This window comes from Chrysochloris asiatica, unplaced genomic scaffold, assembly GCF_000296735.1.
Source record: "Chrysochloris asiatica unplaced genomic scaffold, ChrAsi1.0 scaffold00055, whole genome shotgun sequence".
NCBI classification, from domain to species: Eukaryota; Metazoa; Chordata; class Mammalia; order Afrosoricida; family Chrysochloridae; genus Chrysochloris; species Chrysochloris asiatica.
In genome coordinates this window covers 6,547,308-6,562,400 of record NW_006408573.1, presented here as the reverse complement: position 1 = coordinate 6,562,400, position 15,093 = coordinate 6,547,308, and the positions used below count along the sequence as shown (strand labels likewise).

At 42.1% G+C, this 15,093-nt stretch overlaps 1 protein-coding gene across 1 annotated transcript in view; it reads right to left on the bottom strand.

Moving 5' to 3' along the window:
* RSPRY1 (ring finger and SPRY domain containing 1) overlaps positions 1–14,420 on the bottom strand; it is an 86,103-nt gene extending 71,683 nt beyond the window's left edge. The window contains exon 1 of the mRNA XM_006863555.1: positions 14,307–14,420. The gene's annotated coding sequence lies outside the window, so the exon portion shown is untranslated. The remainder of the gene's footprint in view (positions 1–14,306) is intronic.
* Positions 14,421–15,093: the final 673 nt, after the last annotated feature.

The window sequence follows — 15,093 nt, the reverse complement described above, 5'->3', positions numbered from 1 at the left end:
CCCTTTTTTTTTTATGTTTCCGGAATCATTAAATAATATGCCCAAAGAATTCTTCAATATTTCAAGTTGAGGCCTGATTTTTTAATTCAGGTGTTTCAGTTTGAGAAATGTTAAGTGTGTTTTCCCATTTGGTTTTCTAGCTCCAGGTCTTTGCGCATTTCACAATAATATTTTACTTTGTCTTCTTGAGCTGTTCTTTGAAATTTTATATTCAGCTCTTTTATTTACTTCAGCATTTCTTCCATTTGCTTTACCTACTCTATGTCCAAGAGCAATGTGCTCAACTTACAGTTTTGTGTCAACTTGGCTGGACCATGATTCTCAGTGATTTAGCAGTTAAGAAGTATTATTGCCCCATGATGAGATCTAATAGAATGCAACACCTCCTCTGTGATGTGATCAGCTCTGACCTGATCTAATTATCCTATGTGTTATACATTCTCACTTCTATGATGTTAGTGAGGCTGGATACAATCTATCAGATTAGGTTTTATTTATTTTTTAAATTTTTATTGTGAATTATGTGATAGTTTACATGGGAGAACACTATCTTTACATTCATCCTATCGTATTTCATTTCATTGTAATGATTACAATCTCCTGCATGCACCATCAAACAACCAAAGGGTACCTGCATGCCTGTCCCCTGGCTGCAAGCACACAGCCCCTCTCCCTCCCTGAGTCTACAGTCCCCAGCCGCTCCATCTCTCCATATCATGATCTTTGCCTCCAACCCTGGCATCACTGCTTCTCTGGGTAGGGTCCAGCACTTCGCTTTTTTCCCTTGATGGTTCCAGAGACCTCTGCTCCTGAACTGCAAAATCAACCACTCCCCTCCTTTTGTTACAAAATATCTACCTTTACCTTTCCAAAACTCACAATCAGTCCTGATAGCAATCATTCCCTGTTGAACCACAAGAGTCTTATCCCTATCACGTTTCATCAGCCCCGTCCAGACAGGTTAGAAACCACTCAGTGGAGATTCTACCTTCCCCTATACCCTCTAGAACTAGGTTCATTATTGAAAGTTTGTAAGCCAGTCACTTCTTGTCTCTGTAGCCCTCCTCACCCCCAACCCCCATTTTGGGTAGCCAATGTCTAAGTTACCCATCCTTGTCAACCCTGTGTACCGAGGGGGTGGGAATGATCCTCACTGTAAAGATTTGTTTGTTCCTTTGCCCTACTGCATTCGCAAGCATAGGTCAAGTTCATCAAATTGTAGTGGATTGCTCTTTTTTTCCTCTTCTTTCTTCCTCTAGTCGTGTTTTGATCACCCAGCCATTGAAGCCAGGTCAAATGGGTACTATCTGCAAGTGTGGGTGTTCTTATGCATCTCCCCTTACTTCATATCAGCTGGATGCCTCACACTCCGCTGTAGTCCTCTGGGGCCATGTCCCAGTCCCTGGACCCAAGAGTCCCCAGGTCTCGTCATTCTTCTGGTCAACCAGGTCTTAATCCAGGTTAACAAGAGTCTATTGAATGTGGTCAGACTTAGCTCACAACTTCATCGTTGTTTTCCCCCTACTTCCCCTTATCAGTGACAAACGTGGTCAACAGCAAGCCCATATGCCTGCTCATGTATTCCCCTTGAGTTTTAGTCTTGGAAGAGGGTTTGCCTTGAGGGGACCTGACCACTTGCCTTGATGGCTCCCAGGGGAACAACTTGCTTGTTCTTGTAGTAGTCAATCAGACTGCTGTTATTGTTTTTGATTTTTCCTGCTGGTCTTTCTTTCAAGAACTACCTTCTGTTCTTCTAGCCACTCTAAGCTGGTCTGCTTGTCCTTTCAAGTAGAAATTTCCCACCTCAGAAGATTCTGGATGGGGATCAGGATTCCACCTCTGGTCTTATGCAATGCAAAGGCTCCGCAGGAAGCCTCCTTCACTGGGCAAGTTCTAGGCCCCGTTTAGGTATTTCAATCAGTTGTAGGCTGAAGATAGACTTACAGGCTTTCTATGGTGATGTTTCTGGAGATTCCTTTCTCTCTCCTTCAAGTGTCTATTTTATAATAGTAAGTAAGGGAAACCAAGAATCAAAAGACAGCCAAGCATCTTAACCTTATTTTCCCCCTTTTACCCATTCAAACTATGCCTCCATCCTTGTATCCCAGAACCCTATTGTTCCAAGGTTGTGCTTACATCGTTATTATTTACCTCTGTCCTATTTAACCCATGAAACCTGCCTAACTGTTCTCCCATCTGCCTTGTTCTTCCTTTCCCCTTCCCCTTCTAGTACATGCCCCGCCCAGCACCCAAAGTATCCTGTGTCTATTCAGATTAGATTTTATTTTGAGTCCATTTCTTTTGATATCTGAAAGGAAAGAGGGACCTGCTGGTGGAAGAAGAAAGAAGAACTAAAAGTAGAACACATCCTTGGAAGCTGACGTCCCTGTACTGTGACGCTCCTGAATCTAGAGGAAGACTGATGCCAAGACTCATGGGATCTCCAAGGAATGCTGGGCCTACAGATACTGAGAGGAGACAAGGGCCTTTCTCCAGAGCCAACAAAGACAGAAAACCTTTCCCTAGAACCAGCACTCTGAATTGGGATTTCTAGCCTCCCAAACTGTGAGAGAATAAATTTCTGCTTATTAAAGGCATCCACTTGTGGTATTTCGGTGGTATCAGTACTAGTTAACTAAGACAAGTATCTCTTCTGACATCCACTTTGGATGTCTTTTCTCTCCTGCTTTTTAAATGACCTTTTGCTTTCTTCGTGTATAGTGTATGGTAATGTCATTCCACAATGTGTCTGGTCTTTGATAATTAATGTTTAATGCATCAAATTTGAGATGATCTCTAAAGTCAGCTCAGATATATTAAACATCATATTTGTCTCTACAATACATGCAGAGATTTTTTTTTTTAAATGACTAAATTTGGAGGTGACAAACCAAAAATTAAAGGTCCCCCCCCATTTCCAAACTGAATTCAAGTGTAGTCAATTTCTTCCTAAAAGGCTTCTGTTTTTCCTTAAGTGACCTAGAAAATTATGTGAAAATATCGAAGATCAAATTTCTCAGAGAAGGAAATGGAGTAAAAAAAGTTTTCTAAATATTTTAAAACCAAATGTTTTAACACACACAGAAAGGAGTTGTAAAGACCAGGTGAATTAGGTGGAGGAAGCCTTGAGACATTTCACAAAGGAGAGACTGAGCAACCTGGCACTGCAGCCTGGCAGAATTTTCTAAACTAAGCACACAGAGTACTCCGGAGGGTTACAGCTGAGGGGTACCAGGAAGGGGGTTGGGGGGGACAACACATAACATATAAGATCTTCAGATTTATTCAGCACTAAAGACAAATGCGTAGCTTTCCATTTGGAAATGGTAATCAATCATCAAACCCACCAGTTGCTTCTTGGGAGGGTCACTATGAGTTGGAACTGACTTAAGGGCACTTAACAACAACATGAACTCCTGATACTTTTCTCAGAGAATAAATTGTGAATACTGTAGGCAAAAGTTTTGTGATGAAGCTAAACAATTACACTTTAGGTTGTTGTTCTTAAGTGCCATCGAGTCAGTTCTAATCCATAGCGACCCCATATAGGGTTTCCATGGAGCAGCTGGTGAGCTTGAACTACCAACCTGGCAGTTCAAACCAACTTTGCAGTCCAGTGCATTAATCCACAGTGCCAGAGGTAGCTCTGCTCTAGTTCATTAAAAAAAGCATGTGCCCTACCTTCTTGAGATCAGTTTTAAGACACAAACTCGAACAGCTCTTGTGTCAGAGGCTACTTGCTGCACAGCGCACAGGCTCTGCCATCAGACAGTAAATACTGCAAGTTGCACCCTTGCAATATCGTTGCTATGCTTCCAAATTTGTTCCAGTTACCCAATACTGAAAACACCCAGAGGCAGTAATAATACTTGCCTCACAATACCAGTGTGGGGATTAAAACCTCACAGTACCACTGTGAGGATTAAGTTAAATAGTGCAGATAAAATATGTGGCAAAATAGCTAACACTTCAACCAGATCCATAAATGTAAGATATTATAATAAAATGAACAACACATAGCTAATCAGAAGTAACTAATCTGGGAGGTGGGCCCTGAGTTAAAAACACTAAAGAGCACAGTCTCTTTTAGAGAATTCATCTACCCTGTACTGGAATAATATTCACTTCTCTATACTTTTAGAATTAGGCAGAGGAAGCCTTGAGGCTTTTCACAAAGGATCAAATTATCACCATACTTCAGAGAAATACATCTGCAAAGCAAATGTTTGATTGAGAAACTCTGATTGCAACTTAATCATCCCACTCATGACATTAGAATTGCTTAGGGTATTTATTTTTAAATGCAAATCCCTGGTCTCACTCTAAACAGCCAGAATCAAAATTTTTAGGGTTCTTCCCAAGTACGTATTTTCTTCAAAGCTCCCCCAGGTGGTTCTGATGGCAACCAGGTCTGGAATTCACTGTGCCTGAGAGCCTACACAGGACCTATTATTAGACTTGAGGGGTAAATCATACACTATAAAGATCATATTAAAGAGTGATTCTTCCGGGGTCAAAAGTGCTCCGCTTCTAGAAAAATGAGCAGTGACTGTCTTTAAACATAATCCTTTAAGAAGTGAGCCAAAATAACCATTAGAATATGGTTAACATCCATTAGTATATTAGCAACACAATGAGAAACAAACAAACAAACAAACCAGTTCCATAATTTCTCACCAGATCCACCCCATGAAGCAACCTAATTAACTTAGATGGTACCCTGTTTATGGGTAATATCATCCAAGATCAGACAGACTGAATGGAAAGGAAAATGATCACAATTAGAGACCATGTACAGGCAACACACCTGTATCCCTGTATGTTTTATCTTAACTATAAAGACTTCACACACCACATGGTGTAGTTCTGTAGGATAAGCAATGGACTGCTAACCACAAGGTCAGTAGTTCAAACCCACCAGCTGCTCCTCAGAAACCCTATTCAGGGTCATTATGAGATGGAACCTATTCAGTGGTACACAAGAGCAGCAGTAGTTACATGATTTAAATATACATAACTATTAGATATTGGGCTATGATAATTATCAACTGATTTAATAATAACAGCACTGGATGCCATTGCTTAGTAGAAAGACTTTGCTGTTGTAAAGTTGCTAAATGCCATCAAGACAGTTCCAACTCATAATGACCCTGTGTAGGGCTTCCGAGGCTTAACTTCTATGGAGCAGAAAGCCTCATCTTTCTTCCTCAGAGTGGCTGGCAGGCTGTAACCATGGACCCTGTGGTTCACAGTCCAGTGGAAAGTCTAAGCAATCTAAATGGCAGCTATTTAAAACCATAATACTGTTAACAAGCATTTTGCTGTAAGAACATAACTTTTTTACTTTGCAGATGTATTTCTCTGATGTGTGGTATTAATTTTGATCCTTCCCTTTTTAAAAAAGAAAACTTCCCTCTCCATGTCTATATCATTTATGATTTTTACATTTGTTAAAGTTACTCTGAGAGGGGAAAAAAAAATCATACTTGGGATCTCAGGAAGTTTAGTGTCAAAGCTCACTGCTTTGTTTGGGTGCTCGCTGTGAGTCCAATACAGAGGTCTCCAGCATCAGAGCCAGCTCACCACACAAACATTTGGCCAGCACAGCACAGTCTCTAACAAATGGTCCAGGAATCAATGATTCATCTCTTCAACTGTTTGTTTGCATTCAATCATAATACAGCTCAGTGACAGAAAGTATACTTGCTTTTCCCTGAAAAGAAGACTTCAGGGTTATGCTGCCAAGAAAGGAGAAACTGGTTAAGTGAAAGACCATAAGGGGAGGGAAAAACCTCAAACCCAACATCACACACACACAAACCCTGATCCTGAGCATGAAGTGACGAGTGCTGTCAACTTAACCTCATTATTCTAAAATAGTGGCTGTAGCATTCTCCCCCAACCTTCTCCCAAAGGCTAAATCATACAGTACAAACAGGAACAATGCATAATATACTGGGAACTCATTAGAAAATGTTCTTGAGTTTTCCTGTAAGCACACAAGTGATAGCACCTAGTATCACATCAACTTCTCCTTCAACATTTTATTCCAAGCATCTTCCAACATACAGCCAAGTTGAATTTTACGACGACTTTCATACCAACCACCTAATGTCTACCACATCTGACTACACTTCCTTTCTCACATACTGAGCCATGTCTCCATCCATCTAATAAAAAAAAAAAAAATCATTTCAAAGTACATTTCAGGCATATACTTCCCCTAAATAACAGTGTGGCACTGTGGGTTAATGTGTTGGACTGCAAGGTTGGCGGTCAAAGCTTACCAGCCGCTCCTCAGAAACCTTATACAGGGTCACTATGTGTCAGAACCGACTCGATGGCACTTAACAACAATCACTCATCAGAGTTCAATATTTGCTTTCTGAGGTAAAGGTTTTTACAAGTTTATAAAATCTGTAGACAAATGCACACACCTGTGCAACTCATACTCTATTAAGACACAGAACACTTTAAAATATCCTGCAGAACACTCCAAAGACCATTAATTTTCTTACTGATGATTGTGTTTAAATGGAGAAAAAAACCTGGAAGTCCACAGAGTGATTAACTGCTATTTCAATAAGTAGATATGAAAAGTAGATAATATAACAAGAATACACTTGTTGGTTAAAGCAAAAACTATCAAAACATGTTTTCAAAGGAATGTTTCTGTCTATAGACTCTAATGCAGTTAATATTTTGTAGGGGGAGGAGAGAAAGGGAAGATTGTGAAATATTTGGTTGGAAATAATTTTCCCCCCAAAGTATAGGCAAAAAAAAAAGGTGTTTTTGTACATGTCACTCAAGTGGCTTTTTGTGTGTGTGTTTGTTTGCACCTGAGACTTTAGGCACTGAGGGTATTACTGTCCTCTGGATTATAACCTCCAAGGAGGCTGGGAAATGCACTGGATGGTTTTTCTGGTTGAATTGTTGGGAAAAGAATAACTGGCAAAAAAAAAAAGCCAACTTTTCTGAAAATGTTGAGAACTTTGGTAGGTGAGACTGATAGAAAGAATTTTGGAATACAGTCCTGACCCAAAACAGTACAAAGGAGAAAAGACAAATCCTTGTAAGGCACTTCAAAACATAAAATAAAATTTCAACTGGAGAGAAAGTAAGGAATCTCCAGAAGCAAATGAGAGTCAAAAGTGAAAAGCAACTCATCCCTGCCTGAAGTCTCAAGGATTGAAAAATGTGCCCAGGACCCAAAAAGTTTCGAAATACTAAGGAAGAACTGAGGTAAGTGCTAATGATGCTGCAGTTCAGAGGAGAAAAACAAACGTATGACTCCATACAATTTGAGATTTCCCCCCAGGAGACCAAACAGCAGGAAATCATATAGGCGTGTTATTCAAACACACACATGATTCACAAGCCTGAAGCAAAGGGATTTTTCTGTCATAGAAAATGCTTTGCTATTAAGAAATACAAACAAAATGTGTAGAAGGCATGAATAATAACATTCTCCTTAATGAAATCTACTTAAAATGGTGTCTGAAAACATGCATTGTACACCTAGAACCTAGAAGGTACTCAATACATGCTTTAAGTGAATTTATCCTTAAAAAAATCTGTAAAAACAGAAGATGTTTTCAAATTATTTACCACTTCTAAAAACAGAGACACCACCATCCAATAAACCAAGTATCTAATGCTTGTATGCCAGGCACTGAACAAGGATGAAAAGAGACAAATTGGGTGCCTCATGCTCTTGATAAAGGGATGACGGATGGCAAGAGACAGCACACTTAGTCCCCTACCCATAATACAGTATGAGCCATAGAAGGTGATACAGCATTACGCTGACTAAGATGCTTCTCATGCCACCATTTTGCCAGTGGAAAAGGAATTTCATAACATTGAAATATCCCTGTACTAGCAAGTTTTTGGTTGATGTACGTTATATATATATGTATGTACATATATGGAGTCCTGGTGTGGTACTGTGGGTTAATGCACTGGACTGTAAGGTTGTTTGAACTGCAAGGTCAGTGGTTCAAGATCAACAGCCTCTCCTCAGAAACCCTATACAGGATTGCTATGTGTTGGAATCAACTCAACAGCACTTAGCAACTATATATATATATGTATGTAGTATATGTATACACACACACACACACACACACACACACATATATATATATATACACACACACACACATATATATCTGGGAGAACAAAGTTACAGTCTACGTCCATAAAGATTTACTCTTAAAATCCTATGGGGCAGTTCTACTCTGACCTATGAGGTCACTCAGTATTGGAATGGACTCTGAATGTCAGAGGGTTTGGCTTTTTATATACATTGGCTCTGTAGGATAAGTATCAGTCTGCTAATGATAAGGTCGGTGGTTTCAGCCCACCAGTCACTCCACAGAAGCAAGATGAGGCTTTCTATTCCTGCAAAGATTTACAGTCTCACTGTGAGTTGGAAGCAACTCGACAGCATTTAACAACAGTGTTAGCAAAAATGGAATGAGGAATTTATATTTGCAGTGCAACACATTCATGTCTCAAATTATAAGTCAAAATAGTATTGGTACAAATATCTCCAACCACACAGTGAAAGACTAGCCACCAATACCAGGGACCATTGAGTTGGTTGCAACCCCAGATGTTGTCAGAACTGTGATGCATAGGGGTTAAAATGGTGGCTCTTTTTGGAAGTTATCACCAGTTCTTTCTTTTGAGGAGCTTCTGGGTGAACTTAAACTGCTAACTTTTCAATTAGCAACCAACTGTGTTAACTGTTTGCACCACCCAGGATTAGCCCTCAACCCTGTAAATTAGATAAAGCTGAGTAGTGGTTGTAATGAAAAAACAAAGAGTAGACACAAAGGAAAACCAAAATAAATTTGAAAGAAGATTGACGAGTCACTCCAAACTAAGCACTCTTCTGAATATTGCAGGAATCCCCATTCTGCATATGGCCATTCTGCATTGGTGCCTGGTAGAAAAGGCATTAGAGATGTCATCAAACTAATATTATGGCAGTTTTGGTTTATGAATGCCATGTTTTGGTCATCTTTAATGATTGACTTGGGAAGTAGCCCATTATTGTAGTTCAGTGCCACTGAGTTGGTTCTGATGCATAGTTACTACCTGTACAGGGTTTCTGAGGCTGTAAACCTTTATGGGAGCAAAAAGTCTCATCTTTCTTCCACGGAGCAGTTGGTTGACTTGAATCACTAACCCTGTGGTTGGCAGCTCAGTGCTTATCCTACAGAGCCACAGTGCTCCTGAGAACTCAAACTGCCATCGAACTAGTGATTCTGACTTGCAGTAACCCTGCATGGGGTTTCCAAGGAGTGGCTGGCTAAGTGATTTGAACTGCAGACCCTGAGGTTAGCAGTCCGGGCTTATCCTACAGCACCACACCAGGACTCCATAGTGATCCTTTGTTATTGTTGTTGTTAAGTGCTGTTGAGTCGATTCCAACCTATAGCGACCCTGTCTAGGGTTTCCAAGGAGAAGCTAGTAAGTTTGAACCACTGACTTTGCGATTCAAACTGACTTTGCAGTCCAGTACACTAGCCTATAGCACCACACCAGGACTCCATAGTGACCCTTGTTGTTGTTGTTGTTGTCAGGTGCCATCGAGTCAGACCAACTCATAGCGACCCCATGCACAGCAGAACGAAACAATGTCCGATCCTGGGCCAACCCCACCACCGCTGCCACACTTGACGCCATTAATGATGCCATCTGGCTGATCCATCTCATTGGGGGTCTTCCTCTTTTTCTCTGACCCTCCATCTTACCCAGCATGACATCCTTCTGCAGCAACTGTTCTCTCCTGACATTATGTCCAAAGTATGAGAGATGAAGCTTAGACATCCTGGCCTCCAAGGATAGTGACCCTATGAATATGTAATTATGAATAACTATGAATAAGAACTTGCTTTTGTTAGGTGCTGTCGAGTCAGCTCTAACTCACAGTGATCCTATGTATAACAGAATGAAACACTGCCCAGTCCTGCGGCATCCTCCCATTGCTGTTATGCTGGAGTCCATTGAGTAAGAATCGGAGGGGGGATAAAGGCCTGTGAGGATGGGTGGGGTAGACACAATACTTAGAGAATCATTGCATTAAGGGCCCACAGGGAAGAAAAAGTAATTCTTGCGGGGCGGTGGTGGTTATGTGCCGCCATACAGGAACAGAAAGCTTCAAGGAGCCACTGGTAGATTCTAACTAATGATTTTGCAGTTAGCAGCTTAGTGCAGAACCCACTGTTCTACCAGAGCTCTTGAATTCTTCAGGAATAGGCGAGGGAAGAAAAAACACTGGAAAATACTAAACTATCACGTAACCCTAAGTAAGCTTGCTGAGTAAAGTTATTTCAAACCTTTTATTGGAGGTATTTGTTATTGTTAAGTGCCTTCGTGTTGGTTCCAACTCATAGCGACCCTGTGTAGGGTTTCCAAGAAGTGGCTGGTGAGCTTGAACTGCTGACCCTACGGTTCAAACCAATCTTATAGTCCAGCGCATTAACTCGCAATGTCATGTTGTTGTTAAGTGCTGTTGAGTCAATTCCGACCCATAGCAACCTTGTATAGGGTTTCTGAGGAGCGACTAGTTAGGTTGAACCGCCACCCTTCTGGTTCATGGTGGTGGCTGTGTGCCGTGGAGTCGGTTCCGACTCATAGCAACCCTGTACAGGGTTTCTGAGGCTGTAAATCTTTACGGGAGCAAAAAGCCTCATCTTACTCCCACGGAACAGCTGGTAGTTTAGAACTGCTGACCTTGCGATTCGTAACCACTACACTACCAGAGCTTAGGGTTCATAGGTTCCATTAAATTAAACCTGAAACCATAATTTCCAGCAGTAAGAAATCTAATGTGCAGAATTTATTCCTTAGCAAATTTAAGTAACCAATTTCTTACTACTCAGGTATTTATAGTTTTTAAAACCTTGGAAAGAATGGGGAATTTTCTGAGCCCAGCATTGTTTAAAAAGTGTTTGTGCCTGATCTAGCCTTGTATCAGTCACAGTTACCTAGTCTGTAGTTATTGCCTTTACATATTTAACTAGCAAACAATCCCTTTTGGGGAACTTTTAGTATTATAATAGTAATATATAACAAATTTATACTTTCCCTCTAATCTTAAAGGTTGGTCCAAAAATGATTTCAAAAGCTGACTTACTGAATAAATAAGCCAAAGGAAAAATATTTATTCTTTTGCACTTTTAAAAGTTGTAAATACTGTGGCCCAAGTTTTGGAATTTACTTCTTCACTATTCTGTTTTTCAGTCATCTTATTTGAATACAGAAAAAAACAAAAACAAAAAACTACCCAGTGGTGAAGAGACCCAGGGCGGTGCAGTGGTTAAGCACTCAGTTGCTAATTGAAAGATTTGTGGTTCAAATCCATCAGTCACTCTGCAGGAGGTGTGGCAGTCTGCTTCCGTAAAGATCTACAGGCTGGGACACTGCATGGGATATACGCTTGCTATGATATGAGCTGGAATTGATTAGATGACAATGAGTTTTTAATTTAATGGTAAGTGCCTTGAAGATGTTAAAAGCTTAATTCAGTCTATCAAAAAACATGTATAAATATTGCCAAATAATGAATTTGTTATAATGAAGTGAGAAGTCACTTTGATACTCTCTTTTGAAATAAATGATTGGTTACCTTGTAATTCCCATCTAGGGTACCTGTTGACTTACTAATTACTTTTACAACTCTGTGATGATCAGATATTACTTTAAAAGGATGCCATAACAAAACACAGAAAACATGCAATTTAAAGTAGTGTAAGGCTGACTACCATCTTAAAGAATTCATAATAGTGTCCAAACTATACAGATACTAAAGAACACTGGTGCTGCAGTGGATTAAACACTGGGTTGCTAACCACAAGACCAGCAGTTCAAACCGACCAGTCATTCCACGGGAGAAAGATGAGGTTTTCTGCGCCTATAAAGAGTTACAGTCTCAGAAACCCTAGTAAGTTCTACTCTGTCTTATAGGGTCACTATGAGTGGCCATGGCTTTACACAGGTATTACGGTTCTTAGTGCCATCAAGTCGGTTCCAACTCATTGCGACCCTGCATAGGATTTTTGAGGAGCAGCGGGCAGGTTTGAACTGCTGACTTTGTATAAAGATGACTAAGTGACTTCTCATTTCATTATCACAAATTACTTCATTATTTGGGAAAGTATACACAAGTTTTGATGGACTGAATTATGTTCCTGCAGTTGAAAGAGACTATTGTAAATGTACATCAAGATGATACAACAAAAAATTTTTTGTTAAACTTACCAAAACATGCTTCAGAGTTGTTGGGTTTTTTCCCTATTCACAATAGAATAACATTATTATACAAAATGTTAAGTTTTTACTTCCCCTTGAATACTTGGTCAATATACTAAATGAAGTTATTTTGCTGACAAAGCAGCCCACATAGAGTATGCTGGAACATTCCCTATAATCGATGACTTAAAAATAATCATGGAGTACAGAAATAATGAAGAGTTTGGGAAACTCGCAAAAAGCAGGACACAAAGAGGCATTAATTAGTAGGCCATCACAACATTTATCCAGAGACATCAGAGAGCTCACAAAATCACTCCAGTAATTTTCTTTAAAGGCTCATGGATTATATGAAGATTAGAAGAACAATAAATGCAGGTCAGCTTTTTTGTTAAAAAACAAAACAACTATCTAAAAGACCACCAAATGAATTACCAAATATTTGGAAAGCCAGCTCTAACAAATGTCACTAACTAAACATTAAAGACATAGAAACAAGCGACCTGTAACTTTAGTGAAGGGTTTGATGTCTTCCTAGGAAATGCATAATCTACATGAGGTAGAAAACAATGTAAAGAGAACCTTTTTAGAAGAGAAATGTAAAATTGCCAAATGGGGCCTTCACAAATCACAATTGAGGAAGGAAAACATGATAACCACTACCTGCAGGCATCCATAGGCCAAGGGTATATATGGAAAAAAGGGATGAGGTTTGGATAATATTGACAAGAAATTACCAGGAGGTAAATTTCAGCTGTCAGGAAAAAACTTCCTTACAGAAAAGATTTATTATATAGTGCCAACTCCTGCCAGCATCATTAGAAGTTCTAAGTAAATGAAAACTCTGGGGGCAAAAACTGGAAACTCCTCCATCTAAACTAAGGTTGAAATCAAGGGCTGAGATGATAATACAGTCCAAGAAGTTGCAAACCTTGAAGCTTTCAGTACAACATGGCTCCCAGTATTCCATAGGTGATCAAGAGCTATTCACACGGATGTCTTCCATCTATATAAAGAGGAAACACTGCTCGGCCTGAGCCATCTTCACGATAGTTGATACTGTCTGAGCCCAAAATTAGGTACTTCCAATCTACAAAGTTCAAAGTGTAACACTCCAGCTACACCACCTCTCAAGATAGGACCTCCGAGTCTTAGTGGACCACTTCTGCCGGTCTCCTTCGTCAAAAATGGGGAAACTGAGGCGACAGGCAGGGACAAATGCTTAATCCAACTCATGCAGAGGATGTTGGTGGGGTGGATCCCCGCACTAAACCCAGAAGCAACTGAGTCTTCCGTCTGGGACACCTGGTCTGTCTTCTGAGAGACGGAAAGCCCCTTGTCATCCTGCTTCCCTATCAGTGGTCCCCCCTATGAAGCAGGAGTGGAGGAGGCTTTACTTCCCAGAAGCTTCCCGAAATTCCCCCTCCCCAAGGCCCTTACCCAATATTTAGCTCGGGCCTCCGGAGCAGAAGAGTCCGTTAGATCCGGCTCCCATCTCCGTGCCCGCGTCTCTGAGGCGTCTCTAGACCGCGAGCCATTTCAGAGTCTCCTGGGGCAGGTCTACCTCTCACTTGTGCCCTCCGTGCTCCCTAAACCAGAAACTCGGCAGAGGGAACCCTCCCCAAATCTACCCCTTCCGTCCCGGGTAGCCCTGGGGGCACCCCTCAGTCCCAGGAGCCTCCCCAGAAGCTACCTGCCTCTCACCTGGGTCCCTATAGCAGCGGCCTCCTCAGAAAGGCGACCCCCAAGAACCTTCTCCGGTCAAGATCCCCAAAACGGGAACACCCTCTGCCAGGAACCTCTTCACGCGCCCTCAGCGTGAGCCACCGCAGAGAACCTCCGGGCTGTTTCCCGGGCTATGCCCAACACCTCCTCCTCCCGGGCCGCTTCCCGGAGCCTCTCTCGACCCCAGTCCGGTCTCCCCGCACCAGGTTAGGCGTCTGTCCCCGTCCCTCACGAACGTCCCCAGCCCTTGGACTCCCTCCCCCGTTCCGCGTCCCCAGGGACTTCCCGGAGCAGCGCGGCCGGGCTGAGGCACTGACTTTCTCCAGCTCCCTGGTCCACCGGAGAGAGGGGGCGGCGGCTGCACGACTCCTTTGTGACAGGTCCGAGAGAGCGGTAAAGATGGACGCGAGGCCACCGCGCTGCCATTACGCACTGGGCCCACCCCCGCTTCGCACCGCCCCGGCCCTCCCTCAGTCCCCTAGGAAACGCCCCTTCCTTTATGACACGCCCCTTTACTAAGAACCAATCACATCCTAGATATTGAATCACATGATAAAACTGGCTGTCCCGCCTTCAAAGGCGTGAACTGGCCAATCCTGTTGCTTAGGTGTGACTGACCCAATCAAGTCTCTCCGGCTCGTTTTGCGGGTACCGGATTTCCATCGGTCTACCGGGGAGGAAGAGAGTAGCGGATTGGGTTACGGTGCCGGAAACGGGGCGGAACTTTGTTGTGGCGGCGAGGAACAGGAAGCCCTGAAGGGTCAAAAGAAATACAAAAGCAAAGGCTATTTTCTTTTTCCTTTTTTTTTTTTTTAAAAGAGCTAGCGGCTTTTGCGGTGGCCGTTTAGGGTGGGCGCCGCTGAGGTGAGACTCTCGCCTCCCGCGCACGGGTAGGTGAGTGCGGCTTGGACCCTGGCCAGACAACAAAACCTGGGCTCCAATTTCTTTGCCGAGGAGATGGTGTGCTGAGACTGGATTAGGACCTGGCCTATGTCCCTCAGCCCGCTTGTCCCCTGTCGTGAGTCCTCGAGGTCCGAAGCTTGAGGGGTCCAGACTGATGGGTGCTGGGGAAAGCGTCTGGGTCGTGCGGGAATGGTTTTCCCA